General features: G+C 51.9%; 28 non-coding genes across 28 annotated transcripts; 14 read left to right on the top strand and 14 right to left on the bottom strand.

Moving 5' to 3' along the window:
* The first annotated feature begins 400 nt into the window (after positions 1-400).
* Trnai-uau (transfer RNA isoleucine (anticodon UAU)) lies at positions 401-492 on the top strand. The gene is given in 2 exon segments: positions 401-438; positions 457-492. It is a non-coding gene; the product is annotated as a tRNA-Ile (tRNA).
* Positions 493-603: 111 nt separating this feature from the next.
* Positions 604-675, top strand: Trnad-guc (transfer RNA aspartic acid (anticodon GUC)). The gene has a single exon. It is a non-coding gene; the product is annotated as a tRNA-Asp (tRNA).
* Positions 676-908: 233 nt separating this feature from the next.
* On the bottom strand, positions 909-980 carry Trnam-cau (transfer RNA methionine (anticodon CAU)). Its single transcript has one exon. It is a non-coding gene; the product is annotated as a tRNA-Met (tRNA).
* A 283-nt stretch (positions 981-1263) lies between these two features.
* Trnar-acg (transfer RNA arginine (anticodon ACG)) lies at positions 1264-1336 on the bottom strand. The gene has a single exon. It is a non-coding gene; the product is annotated as a tRNA-Arg (tRNA).
* A 443-nt stretch (positions 1337-1779) lies between these two features.
* Positions 1780-1871, top strand: Trnai-uau (transfer RNA isoleucine (anticodon UAU)). The gene is given in 2 exon segments: positions 1780-1817; positions 1836-1871. It is a non-coding gene; the product is annotated as a tRNA-Ile (tRNA).
* Positions 1872-1982: 111 nt separating this feature from the next.
* Trnad-guc (transfer RNA aspartic acid (anticodon GUC)) lies at positions 1983-2054 on the top strand. Its single transcript has one exon. It is a non-coding gene; the product is annotated as a tRNA-Asp (tRNA).
* A 233-nt stretch (positions 2055-2287) lies between these two features.
* Positions 2288-2359, bottom strand: Trnam-cau (transfer RNA methionine (anticodon CAU)). The gene has a single exon. It is a non-coding gene; the product is annotated as a tRNA-Met (tRNA).
* A 283-nt stretch (positions 2360-2642) lies between these two features.
* Positions 2643-2715, bottom strand: Trnar-acg (transfer RNA arginine (anticodon ACG)). Its single transcript has one exon. It is a non-coding gene; the product is annotated as a tRNA-Arg (tRNA).
* Positions 2716-3158: 443 nt separating this feature from the next.
* Trnai-uau (transfer RNA isoleucine (anticodon UAU)) lies at positions 3159-3250 on the top strand. The gene is given in 2 exon segments: positions 3159-3196; positions 3215-3250. It is a non-coding gene; the product is annotated as a tRNA-Ile (tRNA).
* Positions 3251-3361: 111 nt separating this feature from the next.
* Trnad-guc (transfer RNA aspartic acid (anticodon GUC)) lies at positions 3362-3433 on the top strand. Its single transcript has one exon. It is a non-coding gene; the product is annotated as a tRNA-Asp (tRNA).
* A 232-nt stretch (positions 3434-3665) lies between these two features.
* On the bottom strand, positions 3666-3737 carry Trnam-cau (transfer RNA methionine (anticodon CAU)). Its single transcript has one exon. It is a non-coding gene; the product is annotated as a tRNA-Met (tRNA).
* Positions 3738-4020: 283 nt separating this feature from the next.
* Positions 4021-4093, bottom strand: Trnar-acg (transfer RNA arginine (anticodon ACG)). The gene has a single exon. It is a non-coding gene; the product is annotated as a tRNA-Arg (tRNA).
* A 443-nt stretch (positions 4094-4536) lies between these two features.
* On the top strand, positions 4537-4628 carry Trnai-uau (transfer RNA isoleucine (anticodon UAU)). The gene is given in 2 exon segments: positions 4537-4574; positions 4593-4628. It is a non-coding gene; the product is annotated as a tRNA-Ile (tRNA).
* Positions 4629-4739: 111 nt separating this feature from the next.
* Positions 4740-4811, top strand: Trnad-guc (transfer RNA aspartic acid (anticodon GUC)). The gene has a single exon. It is a non-coding gene; the product is annotated as a tRNA-Asp (tRNA).
* Positions 4812-5044: 233 nt separating this feature from the next.
* Positions 5045-5116, bottom strand: Trnam-cau (transfer RNA methionine (anticodon CAU)). The gene has a single exon. It is a non-coding gene; the product is annotated as a tRNA-Met (tRNA).
* Positions 5117-5399: 283 nt separating this feature from the next.
* Positions 5400-5472, bottom strand: Trnar-acg (transfer RNA arginine (anticodon ACG)). Its single transcript has one exon. It is a non-coding gene; the product is annotated as a tRNA-Arg (tRNA).
* A 443-nt stretch (positions 5473-5915) lies between these two features.
* On the top strand, positions 5916-6007 carry Trnai-uau (transfer RNA isoleucine (anticodon UAU)). Its single transcript is given in 2 exon segments — positions 5916-5953; positions 5972-6007. It is a non-coding gene; the product is annotated as a tRNA-Ile (tRNA).
* Positions 6008-6118: 111 nt separating this feature from the next.
* Positions 6119-6190, top strand: Trnad-guc (transfer RNA aspartic acid (anticodon GUC)). The gene has a single exon. It is a non-coding gene; the product is annotated as a tRNA-Asp (tRNA).
* A 233-nt stretch (positions 6191-6423) lies between these two features.
* Positions 6424-6495, bottom strand: Trnam-cau (transfer RNA methionine (anticodon CAU)). The gene has a single exon. It is a non-coding gene; the product is annotated as a tRNA-Met (tRNA).
* Positions 6496-6778: 283 nt separating this feature from the next.
* Trnar-acg (transfer RNA arginine (anticodon ACG)) lies at positions 6779-6851 on the bottom strand. The gene has a single exon. It is a non-coding gene; the product is annotated as a tRNA-Arg (tRNA).
* A 443-nt stretch (positions 6852-7294) lies between these two features.
* Trnai-uau (transfer RNA isoleucine (anticodon UAU)) lies at positions 7295-7386 on the top strand. Its single transcript is given in 2 exon segments — positions 7295-7332; positions 7351-7386. It is a non-coding gene; the product is annotated as a tRNA-Ile (tRNA).
* A 111-nt stretch (positions 7387-7497) lies between these two features.
* Trnad-guc (transfer RNA aspartic acid (anticodon GUC)) lies at positions 7498-7569 on the top strand. Its single transcript has one exon. It is a non-coding gene; the product is annotated as a tRNA-Asp (tRNA).
* A 233-nt stretch (positions 7570-7802) lies between these two features.
* Trnam-cau (transfer RNA methionine (anticodon CAU)) lies at positions 7803-7874 on the bottom strand. The gene has a single exon. It is a non-coding gene; the product is annotated as a tRNA-Met (tRNA).
* Positions 7875-8157: 283 nt separating this feature from the next.
* Positions 8158-8230, bottom strand: Trnar-acg (transfer RNA arginine (anticodon ACG)). Its single transcript has one exon. It is a non-coding gene; the product is annotated as a tRNA-Arg (tRNA).
* A 443-nt stretch (positions 8231-8673) lies between these two features.
* Positions 8674-8765, top strand: Trnai-uau (transfer RNA isoleucine (anticodon UAU)). The gene is given in 2 exon segments: positions 8674-8711; positions 8730-8765. It is a non-coding gene; the product is annotated as a tRNA-Ile (tRNA).
* Positions 8766-8876: 111 nt separating this feature from the next.
* On the top strand, positions 8877-8948 carry Trnad-guc (transfer RNA aspartic acid (anticodon GUC)). The gene has a single exon. It is a non-coding gene; the product is annotated as a tRNA-Asp (tRNA).
* Positions 8949-9181: 233 nt separating this feature from the next.
* Trnam-cau (transfer RNA methionine (anticodon CAU)) lies at positions 9182-9253 on the bottom strand. The gene has a single exon. It is a non-coding gene; the product is annotated as a tRNA-Met (tRNA).
* Positions 9254-9536: 283 nt separating this feature from the next.
* Trnar-acg (transfer RNA arginine (anticodon ACG)) lies at positions 9537-9609 on the bottom strand. Its single transcript has one exon. It is a non-coding gene; the product is annotated as a tRNA-Arg (tRNA).
* Positions 9610-13506: the final 3897 nt, after the last annotated feature.

A 13506-nucleotide genomic window follows, 5' to 3' on the forward strand; every position in this document is an offset into this window, starting at 1 on the left:
CAACGTGTTCTCCGTGGCTCGGCAACTGCATGTCGTCCACTGACAACGGCGGCGCGGCCACTCTGGTCTTGCGCACTCTGCAGGGAGCTGCCAAGGAAGGCATCTCTCCTCCAGCTGCTCGGCCACGGTGCGCCTGCACGGCTTAGAGCTTGCCACACATCTGCCCTCGCTGTTGGACAGGTAGCAGAAGGCAAGGCGCGCGTTTTTCTGCATTTTTTTCGGCGAGGACAAGCGGTTGATATGCTTGTAAGTGTAGCATATGAAGCAAGAATCGAATGAGGCAGTCGTAGACAGGTGCTAAATTCGCAGTATGGCCGCAGGTGACGATCTTATGACGGGTGTGCAGCCACAACAGGTTGGCAGCAAAGTGAGTATCGCTAACTGAAAGCTCTCTGCTGTAGCCCCAGTGGCGCAATTGGTTAGCGCACGGTACTTATAAGGCAGTAGCCGTGAGCAATGCCGGGGTTGTGAGTTCGAGCCTCACCTGGGGCATACTTTTATTTCGTAGCAGCTGACTCTGAAAGCATCGGGACGCGAGAGTTGAGATGTATCACCTGCTTGAGAAAGATAAGTGTGCGTGCATTATAGTCACCGATCGCGTGTTCCTCGGTAGTATAGTGGTTAGTATCCCCGCCTGTCACGCGGGAGACCGGGGTTCGATTCCCCGCCGGGGAGGTGCGATTTTTATATCGCGAAAGTTGCACGCGTGGCCCCAAAGGACATTAACGTTGCGATCAAGGAATGTAGTTACTGCAAAATCGTAAGAAAGTCTGCGTCTTAGGAAGTGTTTCTCGCATTCTTCACACGACGTCGTCGTTCCACGACTTACAGGGGTTGCTGTTGACGCTGAATCAGCTCACCCCAGGCTTAATGATCGAGCTCGAGGCACCCAAGAAAAAGAATAATTTTAGCAGAGCGTGGTTTCGATCCACGGACCTCTGGGTTATGGGCCCAGCACGCTTCCACTGCGCCACTCTGCTGCGTGGAGCCGTCCGCGCTCTTCGGTGCGTGACATGGGACACTTGGAAAGCGTTGTCTGCGTCGGTTTCCCGCGCCTACCGTTTAATTAAGTGCGTAACATCTCTCAGCTTGACTTGTCTCGACTTTGCTCGACTGACGCTACGCTGACGCTTGCACGAAGCGATATTTACCGCAATCGTCTCGAGATGCAGCTGCGAGATGCTCAGGATTAACATTGCACTCCACGAAGGTGGAGACATTCGAATCCACTGCCTAGCTACGCGCCCGCAACTAACAAAATGCCGACCCTGCCAGGATTCGAACCTGGAATCTTCTGATCCGTAGTCAGACGCGTTATCCGTTGCGCCACAGGGCCACTGTTTGCGTTTTTTACCACGAGGCGGGTGCACATCGCAAAGCAACGTGTTCTCCGTGGCTCGGCAACTGCATGTCGTCCACTGACAACGGCGGCGCGGCCACTCTGGTCTTGCGCACTCTGCAGGGAGCTGCCAAGGAAGGCATCTCTCCTCCAGCTGCTCGGCCACGGTGCGCCTGCACGGCTTAGAGCTTGCCACACATCTGCCCTCGCTGTTGGACAGGTAGCAGAAGGCAAGGCGCGCGTTTTTCTGCATTTTTTTCGGCGAGGACAAGCGGTTGATATGCTTGTAAGTGTAGCATATGAAGCAAGAATCGAATGAGGCAGTCGTAGACAGGTGCTAAATTCGCAGTATGGCCGCAGGTGACGATCTTATGACGGGTGTGCAGCCACAACAGGTTGGCAGCAAAGTGAGTATCGCTAACTGAAAGCTCTCTGCTGTAGCCCCAGTGGCGCAATTGGTTAGCGCACGGTACTTATAAGGCAGTAGCCGTGAGCAATGCCGGGGTTGTGAGTTCGAGCCTCACCTGGGGCATACTTTTATTTCGTAGCAGCTGACTCTGAAAGCATCGGGACGCGAGAGTTGAGATGTATCACCTGCTTGAGAAAGATAAGTGTGCGTGCATTATAGTCACCGATCGCGTGTTCCTCGGTAGTATAGTGGTTAGTATCCCCGCCTGTCACGCGGGAGACCGGGGTTCGATTCCCCGCCGGGGAGGTGCGATTTTTATATCGCGAAAGTTGCACGCGTGGCCCCAAAGGACATTAACGTTGCGATCAAGGAATGTAGTTACTGCAAAATCGTAAGAAAGTCTGCGTCTTAGGAAGTGTTTCTCGCATTCTTCACACGACGTCGTCGTTCCACGACTTACAGGGGTTGCTGTTGACGCTGAATCAGCTCACCCCAGGCTTAATGATCGAGCTCGAGGCACCCAAGAAAAAGAATAATTTTAGCAGAGCGTGGTTTCGATCCACGGACCTCTGGGTTATGGGCCCAGCACGCTTCCACTGCGCCACTCTGCTGCGTGGAGCCGTCCGCGCTCTTCGGTGCGTGACATGGGACACTTGGAAAGCGTTGTCTGCGTCGGTTTCCCGCGCCTACCGTTTAATTAAGTGCGTAACATCTCTTAGCTTGACTTGTCTCGACTTTGCTCGACTGACGCTACGCTGACGCTTGCACGAAGCGATATTTACCGCAATCGTCTCGAGATGCAGCTGCGAGATGCTCAGGATTAACATTGCACTCCACGAAGGTGGAGACATTCGAATCCACTGCCTAGCTACGCGCCCGCAACTAACAAAATGCCGACCCTGCCAGGATTCGAACCTGGAATCTTCTGATCCGTAGTCAGACGCGTTATCCGTTGCGCCACAGGGCCACTGTTTGCGTTTTTTACCACGAGGCGGGTGCACATCGCAAAGCAACGTGTTCTCCGTGGCTCGGCAACTGCATGTCGTCCACTGACAACGGCGGCGCGGCCACTCTGGTCTTGCGCACTCTGCAGGGAGCTGCCAAGGAAGGCATCTCTCCTCCAGCTGCTCGGCCACGGTGCGCCTGCACGGCTTAGAGCTTGCCACACATCTGCCCTCGCTGTTGGACAGGTAGCAGAAGGCAAGGCGCGCGTTTTTCTGCATTTTTTTCGGCGAGGACAAGCGGTTGATATGCTTGTAAGTGTAGCATATGAAGCAAGAATCGAATGAGGCAGTCGTAGACAGGTGCTAAATTCGCAGTATGGCCGCAGGTGACGATCTTATGACGGGTGTGCAGCCACAACAGGTTGGCAGCAAAGTGAGTATCGCTAACTGAAAGCTCTCTGCTGTAGCCCCAGTGGCGCAATTGGTTAGCGCACGGTACTTATAAGGCAGTAGCCGTGAGCAATGCCGGGGTTGTGAGTTCGAGCCTCACCTGGGGCATACTTTTATTTCGTAGCAGCTGACTCTGAAAGCATCGGGACGCGAGAGTTGAGATGTATCACCTGCTTGAGAAAGATAAGTGTGCGTGCATTATAGTCACCGATCGCGTGTTCCTCGGTAGTATAGTGGTTAGTATCCCCGCCTGTCACGCGGGAGACCGGGGTTCGATTCCCCGCCGGGGAGGTGCGATTTTTATATCGCGAAAGTTGCACGCGTGGCCCCAAAGGACATTAACGTTGCGATCAAGGAATGTAGTTACTGCAAAATCGTAAGAAAGTCTGCGTCTTAGGAAGTGTTTCTCGCATTCTTCACACGACGTCGTCGTTCCACGACTTACAGGGGTTGCTGTTGACGCTGAATCAGCTCACCCCAGGCTTAATGATCGAGCTCGAACACCCAAGAAAAAGAATAATTTTAGCAGAGCGTGGTTTCGATCCACGGACCTCTGGGTTATGGGCCCAGCACGCTTCCACTGCGCCACTCTGCTGCGTGGAGCCGTCCGCGCTCTTCGGTGCGTGACATGGGACACTTGGAAAGCGTTGTCTGCGTCGGTTTCCCGCGCCTACCGTTTAATTAAGTGCGTAACATCTCTCAGCTTGACTTGTCTCGACTTTGCTCGACTGACGCTACGCTGACGCTTGCACGAAGCGATATTTACCGCAATCGTCTCGAGATGCAGCTGCGAGATGCTCAGGATTAACATTGCACTCCACGAAGGTGGAGACATTCGAATCCACTGCCTAGCTACGCGCCCGCAACTAACAAAATGCCGACCCTGCCAGGATTCGAACCTGGAATCTTCTGATCCGTAGTCAGACGCGTTATCCGTTGCGCCACAGGGCCACTGTTTGCGTTTTTTACCACGAGGCGGGTGCACATCGCAAAGCAACGTGTTCTCCGTGGCTCGGCAACTGCATGTCGTCCACTGACAACGGCGGCGCGCCCACTCTGGTCTTGCGCACTCTGCAGGGAGCTGCCAAGGAAGGCATCTCTCCTCCAGCTGCTCGGCCACGGTGCGCCTGCACGGCTTAGAGCTTGCCACACATCTGCCCTCGCTGTTGGACAGGTAGCAGAAGGCAAGGCGCGCGTTTTTCTGCATTTTTTTCGGCGAGGACAAGCGGTTGATATGCTTGTAAGTGTAGCATATGAAGCAAGAATCGAATGAGGCAGTCGTAGACAGGTGCTAAATTCGCAGTATGGCCGCAGGTGACGATCTTATGACGGGTGTGCAGCCACAACAGGTTGGCAGCAAAGTGAGTATCGCTAACTGAAAGCTCTCTGCTGTAGCCCCAGTGGCGCAATTGGTTAGCGCACGGTACTTATAAGGCAGTAGCCGTGAGCAATGCCGGGGTTGTGAGTTCGAGCCTCACCTGGGGCATACTTTTATTTCGTAGCAGCTGACTCTGAAAGCATCGGGACGCGAGAGTTGAGATGTATCACCTGCTTGAGAAAGATAAGTGTGCGTGCATTATAGTCACCGATCGCGTGTTCCTCGGTAGTATAGTGGTTAGTATCCCCGCCTGTCACGCGGGAGACCGGGGTTCGATTCCCCGCCGGAGAGGTGCGATTTTTATATCGCGAAAGTTGCACGCGTGGCCCCAAAGGACATTAACGTTGCGATCAAGGAATGTAGTTACTGCAAAATCGTAAGAAAGTCTGCGTCTTAGGAAGTGTTTCTCGCATTCTTCACACGACGTCGTCGTTCCACGACTTACAGGGGTTGCTGTTGACGCTGAATCAGCTCACCCCAGGCTTAATGATCGAGCTCGAGGCACCCAAGAAAAAGAATAATTTTAGCAGAGCGTGGTTTCGATCCACGGACCTCTGGGTTATGGGCCCAGCACGCTTCCACTGCGCCACTCTGCTGCGTGGAGCCGTCCGCGCTCTTCGGTGCGTGACATGGGACACTTGGAAAGCGTTGTCTGCGTCGGTTTCCCGCGCCTACCGTTTAATTAAGTGCGTAACATCTCTCAGCTTGACTTGTCTCGACTTTGCTCGACTGACGCTACGCTGACGCTTGCACGAAGCGATATTTACCGCAATCGTCTCGAGATGCAGCTGCGAGATGCTCAGGATTAACATTGCACTCCACGAAGGTGGAGACATTCGAATCCACTGCCTAGCTACGCGCCCGCAACTAACAAAATGCCGACCCTGCCAGGATTCGAACCTGGAATCTTCTGATCCGTAGTCAGACGCGTTATCCGTTGCGCCACAGGGCCACTGTTTGCGTTTTTTACCACGAGGCGGGTGCACATCGCAAAGCAACGTGTTCTCCGTGGCTCGGCAACTGCATGTCGTCCACTGACAACGGCGGCGCGGCCACTCTGGTCTTGCGCACTCTGCAGGGAGCTGCCAAGGAAGGCATCTCTCCTCCAGCTGCTCGGCCACGGTGCGCCTGCACGGCTTAGAGCTTGCCACACATCTGCCCTCGCTGTTGGACAGGTAGCAGAAGGCAAGGCGCGCGTTTTTCTGCATTTTTTTCGGCGAGGACAAGCGGTTGATATGCTTGTAAGTGTAGCATATGAAGCAAGAATCGAATGAGGCAGTCGTAGACAGGTGCTAAATTCGCAGTATGGCCGCAGGTGACGATCTTATGACGGGTGTGCAGCCACAACAGGTTGGCAGCAAAGTGAGTATCGCTAACTGAAAGCTCTCTGCTGTAGCCCCAGTGGCGCAATTGGTTAGCGCACGGTACTTATAAGGCAGTAGCCGTGAGCAATGCCGGGGTTGTGAGTTCGAGCCTCACCTGGGGCATACTTTTATTTCGTAGCAGCTGACTCTGAAAGCATCGGGACGCGAGAGTTGAGATGTATCACCTGCTTGAGAAACATAAGTGTGCGTGCATTATAGTCACCGATCGCGTGTTCCTCGGTAGTATAGTGGTTAGTATCCCCGCCTGTCACGCGGGAGACCGGGGTTCGATTCCCCGCCGGAGAGGTGCGATTTTTATATCGCGAAAGTTGCACGCGTGGCCCCAAAGGACATTAACGTTGCGATCAAGGAATGTAGTTACTGCAAAATCGTAAGAAAGTCTGCGTCTTAGGAAGTGTTTCTCGCATTCTTCACACGACGTCGTCGTTCCACGACTTACAGGGGTTGCTGTTGACGCTGAATCAGCTCACCCCAGGCTTAATGATCGAGCTCGAGGCACCCAAGAAAAAGAATAATTTTAGCAGAGCGTGGTTTCGATCCACGGACCTCTGGGTTATGGGCCCAGCACGCTTCCACTGCGCCACTCTGCTGCGTGGAGCCGTCCGCGCTCTTCGGTGCGTGACATGGGACACTTGGAAAGCGTTGTCTGCGTCGGTTTCCCGCGCCTACCGTTTAATTAAGTGCGTAACATCTCTCAGCTTGACTTGTCTCGACTTTGCTCGACTGACGCTACGCTGACGCTTGCACGAAGCGATATTTACCGCAATCGTCTCGAGATGCAGCTGCGAGATGCTCAGGATTAACATTGCACTCCACGAAGGTGGAGACATTCGAATCCACTGCCTAGCTACGCGCCCGCAACTAACAAAATGCCGACCCTGCCAGGATTCGAACCTGGAATCTTCTGATCCGTAGTCAGACGCGTTATCCGTTGCGCCACAGGGCCACTGTTTGCGTTTTTTACCACGAGGCGGGTGCACATCGCAAAGCAACGTGTTCTCCGTGGCTCGGCAACTGCATGTCGTCCACTGACAACGGCGGCGCGCCCACTCTGGTCTTGCGCACTCTGCAGGGAGCTGCCAAGGAAGGCATCTCTCCTCCAGCTGCTCGGCCACGGTGCGCCTGCACGGCTTAGAGCTTGCCACACATCTGCCCTCGCTGTTGGACAGGTAGCAGAAGGCAAGGCGCGCGTTTTTCTGCATTTTTTTCGGCGAGGACAAGCGGTTGATATGCTTGTAAGTGTAGCATATGAAGCGAGAATCGAATGAGGCAGTCGTAGACAGGTGCTAAATTCGCAGTATGGCCGCAGGTGACGATCTTATGACGGGTGTGCAGCCACAACAGGTTGGCAGCAAAGTGAGTATCGCTAACTGAAAGCTCTCTGCTGTAGCCCCAGTGGCGCAATTGGTTAGCGGACGGTACTTATTAGGCAGTAGCCGTGAGCAATGCCGGGGTTGTGAGTTCGAGCCTCACCTGGGGCATACTTTTATTTCGTAGCAGCTGACTCTGAAAGCATCGGGACGCGAGAGTTGAGATGTATCACCTGCTTGAGAAAGATAAGTGTGCGTGCATTATAGTCACCGATCGCGTGTTCCTCGGTAGTATAGTGGTTAGTATCCCCGCCTGTCACGCGGGAGACCGGGGTTCGATTCCCCGCCGGGGAGGTGCGATTTTTATATCGCGAAAGTTGCACGCGTGGCCCCAAAGGACATTAACGTTGCGATCAAGGAATGTAGTTACTGCAAAATCGTAAGAAAGTCTGCGTCTTAGGAAGTGTTTCTCGCATTCTTCACACGACGTCGTCGTTCCACGACTTACAGGGGTTGCTGTTGACGCTGAATCAGCTCACCCCAGGCTTAATGATCGAGCTCGAGGCACCCAAGAAAAAGAATAATTTTAGCAGAGCGTGGTTTCGATCCACGGACCTCTGGGTTATGGGCCCAGCACGTTTCCACTGCGCCACTCTGCTGCGTGGAGCCGTCCGCGCTCTTCGGTGCGTGACATGGGACACTTGGAAAGCGTTGTCTGCGTCGGTTTCCCGCGCCTACCGTTTAATTAAGTGCGTAACATCTCTCAGCTTGACTTGTCTCGACTTTGCTCGACTGACGCTACGCTGACGCTTGCACGAAGCGATATTTACCGCAATCGTCTCGAGATGCAGCTGCGAGATGCTCAGGATTAACATTGCACTCCACGAAGGTGGAGACATTCGAATCCACTGCCTAGCTACGCGCCCGCAACTAACAAAATGCCGACCCTGCCAGGATTCGAACCTGGAATCTTCTGATCCGTAGTCAGACGCGTTACCCGTTGCGCCACAGGGCCACTGTTTGCGTTTTTTACCACGAGGCGGGTGCACATCGCAAAGCAACGTGTTCTCCGTGGCTCGGCAACTGCATGTCGTCCACTGACAACGGCGGCGCGGCCACTCTGGTCTTGCGCACTCTGCAGGGAGCTGCCAAGGAAGGCATCTCTCCTCCAGCTGCTCGGCCACGGTGCGCCTGCACGGCTTAGAGCTTGCCACACATCTGCCCTCGCTGTTGGACAGGTAGCAGAAGGCAAGGCGCGCGTTTTTCTGCATTTTTTTCGGCGAGGACAAGCGGTTGATATGCTTGTAAGTGTAGCATATGAAGCAAGAATCGAATGAGGCAGTCGTAGACAGGTGCTAAATTCGCAGTATGGCCGCAGGTGACGATCTTATGACGGGTGTGCAGCCACAACAGGTTGGCAGCAAAGTGAGTATCGCTAACTGAAAGCTCTCTGCTGTAGCCCCAGTGGCGCAATTGGTTAGCGCACGGTACTTATAAGGCAGTAGCCGTGAGCAATGCCGGGGTTGTGAGTTCGAGCCTCACCTGGGGCATACTTTTATTTCGTAGCAGCTGACTCTGAAAGCATCGGGACGCGAGAGTTGAGATGTATCACCTGCTTGAGAAACATAAGTGTGCGTGCATTATAGTCACCGATCGCGTGTTCCTCGGTAGTATAGTGGTTAGTATCCCCGCCTGTCACGCGGGAGACCGGAGTTCGATTCCCCGCCGGGGAGGTGCGATTTTTATATCGCGAAAGTTGCACGCGTGGCCCCAAAGGACATTAACGTTGCGATCAAGGAATGTAGTTACTGCAAAATCGTAAGAAAGTCTGCGTCTTAGGAAGTGTTTCTCGCATTCTTCACACGACGTCGTCGTTTCACGACTTACAGGGGTTGCTGTTGACGCTGAATCAGCTCACCCCAGGCTTAATGATCGAGCTCGAGGCACCCAAGAAAAAGAATAATTTTAGCAGAGCGTGGTTTCGATCCACGGACCTCTGGGTTATGGGCCCAGCACGCTTCCACTGCGCCACTCTGCTGCGTGGAGCCGTCCGCGCTCTTCGGTGCGTGACATGGGACACTTGGAAAGCGTTGTCTGCGTCGGTTTCCCGCGCCTACCGTTTAATTAAGTGCGTAACATCTCTCAGCTTGACTTGTCTCGACTTTGCTCGACTGACGCTACGCTGACGCTTGCACGAAGCGATATTTACCGCAATCGTCTCGAGATGCAGCTGCGAGATGCTCAGGATTAACATTGCACTCCACGAAGGTGGAGACATTCGAATCCACTGCCTAGCTACGCGCCCGCAACTAACAAAATGCCGACCCTGCCAGGATTCGAACCTGGAATCTTCTGATCCGTAGTCAGACGCGTTATCCGCTGCGCCACAGGGCCACTGTTTGCGTTTTTTACCACGAGGCGGGTGCACATCGCAAAGCAACGTGTTCTCCGTGGCTCGGCAACTGCATGTCGTCCACTGACAACGGCGGCGCGGCCACTCTGGTCTTGCGCACTCTGCAGGGAGCTGCCAAGGAAGGCATCTCTCCTCCAGCTGCTCGGCCACGGTGCGCCTGCACGGCTTAGAGCTTGCCACACATCTGCCCTCGCTGTTGGACAGGTAGCAGAAGGCAAGGCGCGCGTTTTTCTGCATTTTTTTCGGCGAGGACAAGCGGTTGATATGCTTGTAAGTGTAGCATATGAAGCAAGAATCGAATGAGGCAGTCGTAGACAGGTGCTAAATTCGCAGTATGGCCGCAGGTGACGATCTTATGACGGGTGTGCAGCCACAACAGGTTGGCAGCAAAGTGAGTATCGCTAACTGAAAGCTCTCTGCTGTAGCCCCAGTGGCGGTGCATTCCGGCATTCGCTGTCGCCGCGGTCGGACGTGCTAGCTGGTTGCTCCGCGTCGTCGGTGTCGTTGCCAGTGTTTACTGTTTGCCGTTGTGTGTTTCCGTGTTCCGAGTGATTCACGTGCATTGTACTTTTTTTTTTTTTTTTTTGTGGTCGTCCTTTTCGTCAGCAACTTGCCGATCTTGTACGGGATTCGGGCTTGACCGGATTCCATACAGCCACAGCGCCATGCCTACCACCATCCGGAAAAACACCCTGGTTTTTGGCTTTGACAAGGATACCCGCCGAGTTCAACCGACCGCCCTCGAGATTCATGACTGGCTAACCGAGGTAATAGGCATCACTTCTGATTCTGTGCACACCACCCAGCTAGATTCTGATCGTTATTGCGTGTTTGTCAAGTTTCTCAGTCCAGTAGCAGTTGATCGACTTCTTGAAAAAATCGGCAAACAAGTCCCTTTTGTTCATCGCGACGGCACCACTAGTATGGTTAATGTAACACGTGCCGATACCTCGATTCAGACAGTTCGAGTACTTAACTTGCCCATAGAGATTGACAATGCTAAAATTAAAGATGCACTTTCTAAGTTTGGTGAGGTTAAAGAAATTGTCAACGAAAAGTGGTCGTCTCGCTACAAATTACAATGTTTCAATGGGATTAGATCTGTGGACATGGAAGTAAAAATGAACATTCCTTCTCACATCACGGTTGATGGTTATAAGGCTCACATTATATATTCTGGTCAAGCCCCCACCTGCCATATCTGCAATGAACTAGGCCATCTTCGCCAGGACTGCCCCCGCCGAGTTTTTGTCTTAAAAAATAATCTCCAGCCGCGGCGTAGATTAACACTTAACGAGGTAATGGCAGTAGATACTTCTGGTTCTTCTGCACCCCCTGATGTTGATGCTCCCCAAGCAATTACCTCCGAGACCCCGCCCATAACCGCTGATGCGTTTCCACCACTCGTAGGACGGCAAACTGCTGCGCCAGTTTGTCTTGAAAGTGAATCTCAGCAAAAGAAAAGGCCGCTGGAACGTAGTGATGAGCATTCAGATGAGGAAGTATCTCACACGACTCCTGCAGCCCGCAAACCAAAACCATCAATCGCGGAGGATTTAGTACCACATGATGTTATGCGGGTCGATTTTGAAGCCAATGCGGATGGACTTGAGGGGATGTCGAATTCTGAGACGCCGGGTCATGAACAGGAACCTCCAATTTTGAGTGCCGCGCCCGAAGGACAACAGCCGCTACAACGCGCACACAGTGAGGAAGTGTTGTGTCAACAACGCGCTACAGCTGACGCCCGACAACAAGTTCCGGGCGGAAGTAAACAAGTGAGAGTGTTTACCAACCCGCCAGCTGCCGGCGGCAGTGCTGTGACAACGACACGACCGCGTCTCAAAGAATCCACAAAAACTTCGGGACCTCAAAACGCCCCACGACGAAGGCTCAATACACAGCCAAATCTCTCAGCTTCTCGCAACAAGGGAAATTCCACTTCCTCGCAGGCGGATGTAGTACCCCGAAATATTAGTTATGAAATTGTGAGGGAACGATCCGGTGATGACAACAGCAAAGAACTCGGCGAAGCCCACCCTCCACAGCAGTAATTCCGTTGGTACAAGGTTTGTTCCATGCTGTCACCTAAGGTTGCAAAGCTTCTTCGTGTTTTTTCTGTCCTTTTATCCGGTTATGGTTCACAGCATTCATTGTGTCGTTTTTGCTACAACCGGCCTATGATTCGTAGTGTATCACTTGTTATAGTTTTTATTTCGCTTCCTGATCCAATAATCCTCTTATGGCTGCCCACATTATACCTTTTTTAATTCTGCAGCCGGCACTCTTGAGCTCGATGCAATCGTTTTGTTGTACTTTTACATCTCATTACCTATATGCTACAGGCCTATACTATCACCTCCCTTAATATCAATAGGATTACGTCAGAGTTAAAATTTGCTTTATTAAAAGAATTTTTGTTTGACTCTGGTACAGATATTGCCCTTTTACAAGAGGTTGCTACACGGCAAATTAACATTCCCGGCTATGTTGCAATAATCAATTTCGCTCCTGAATTCAGTGCTGGCACAGCGATTTTAGTCAGGGAAGGAATACCTCTAACCGATGTCGAAAAGTTAGACTCTGGACGGGGCATAGGCGTGAATATCATGGGCGTCAGTGTAATCAATCTGTATGCACCATCTGGAAGTACACGGCGCGCTGACAGATCGAAGTTTTTTAAGGAGGATATCATTTACTTATTGCGGAGAGACTCTCCAAACTTGATCATTGCAGGCGATTTTAATTGTGTATTGCACCATAAAGATCAATCCCCCAATTTTAATTATTCCCCTGAATTAAACTTTCTTGTCTCCCAAATGAAACTGAGGGACGCATGGGAAGTTAAGTATCCCACGCTTGTGAAATACACGCACATTTCACATAATTCCAGTAGCAGGATTGATAGAATCTATATGTCAAGTCACATAGTGAGGAATTTGCTACAAGTGGAAATCACTCCAGTCAGCTTCTCTGATCACTGTAGTGTGAGTGCCTGCATAAACTTAGACCGGCAACCAACTCACTGGTTTAGGAATCAGTGGAGCATGAATGTCGGCCTTTTCACAGCCGACGAGCTCGAGGTCGAATTAAAGACAGCTTGGGAATTTTGCTTGCGCTCTGTACACAACTTTCCGAGTGTTTTGGAGTGGTGGACCCGCAAGGCGAAGCCCAAATTACGAAAAGTAATTATATCTTATAGTATAGAGAGATCTCGGGCAGTCCACCGTACAATGGAATTTTACTACATGGTCTTAAGGGATTTGTATGATCAGGCTGATGGCTCAGACAGGCGCTTGTCCGACATCAAGAAAATTAAAGCGACATTATTAAGCTTAAAGAGAAAACAACTGGAGGGTCTTAAACTTAAGTCAAAAGCCAGATCTGTTAGCGAGGACGAAACGGCTGCGTTATATCATCTGATTAAACATCGCAAGAACCGACGACGGATATTCATGGACGAACTTAGATTAGCAAACGGTACTGTCCTCACTGTGCAAAACGAGATAATCAGAGAAATCCACAGATATTACAGTGCCCTGTATGAGGCAGAAGCAACGCAAGAGGACGATTTGGATGAGTTATTTGCGTTTACAACCTCCACAATTACGGCCGACGACAACGCCGGCTTATTGTCGGCTTTTAGTCCAGATGAAGTCCTTGAAATAATTCGCTGCTCCCCTAAAAGTAAATCGCCGGGCCCTGATGGCCTTCCGGTCGAATTCTATCAACGATATTGGAGTATCATAGGTGATAAGTTGACACAAGTCGTTAACGACGTACTGCGGGGAAAGTTTGTACCATCAGAACTTAAAGAATGTAAAATCGTGTTGATTCCTAAAAATAAGGGAGGTAAAAAGATTAATAACTTCCGGCCG

This window comes from Schistocerca nitens, chromosome 9, assembly GCF_023898315.1.
Source record: "Schistocerca nitens isolate TAMUIC-IGC-003100 chromosome 9, iqSchNite1.1, whole genome shotgun sequence".
Taxonomy (NCBI): Eukaryota; Metazoa; Arthropoda; class Insecta; order Orthoptera; family Acrididae; genus Schistocerca; species Schistocerca nitens.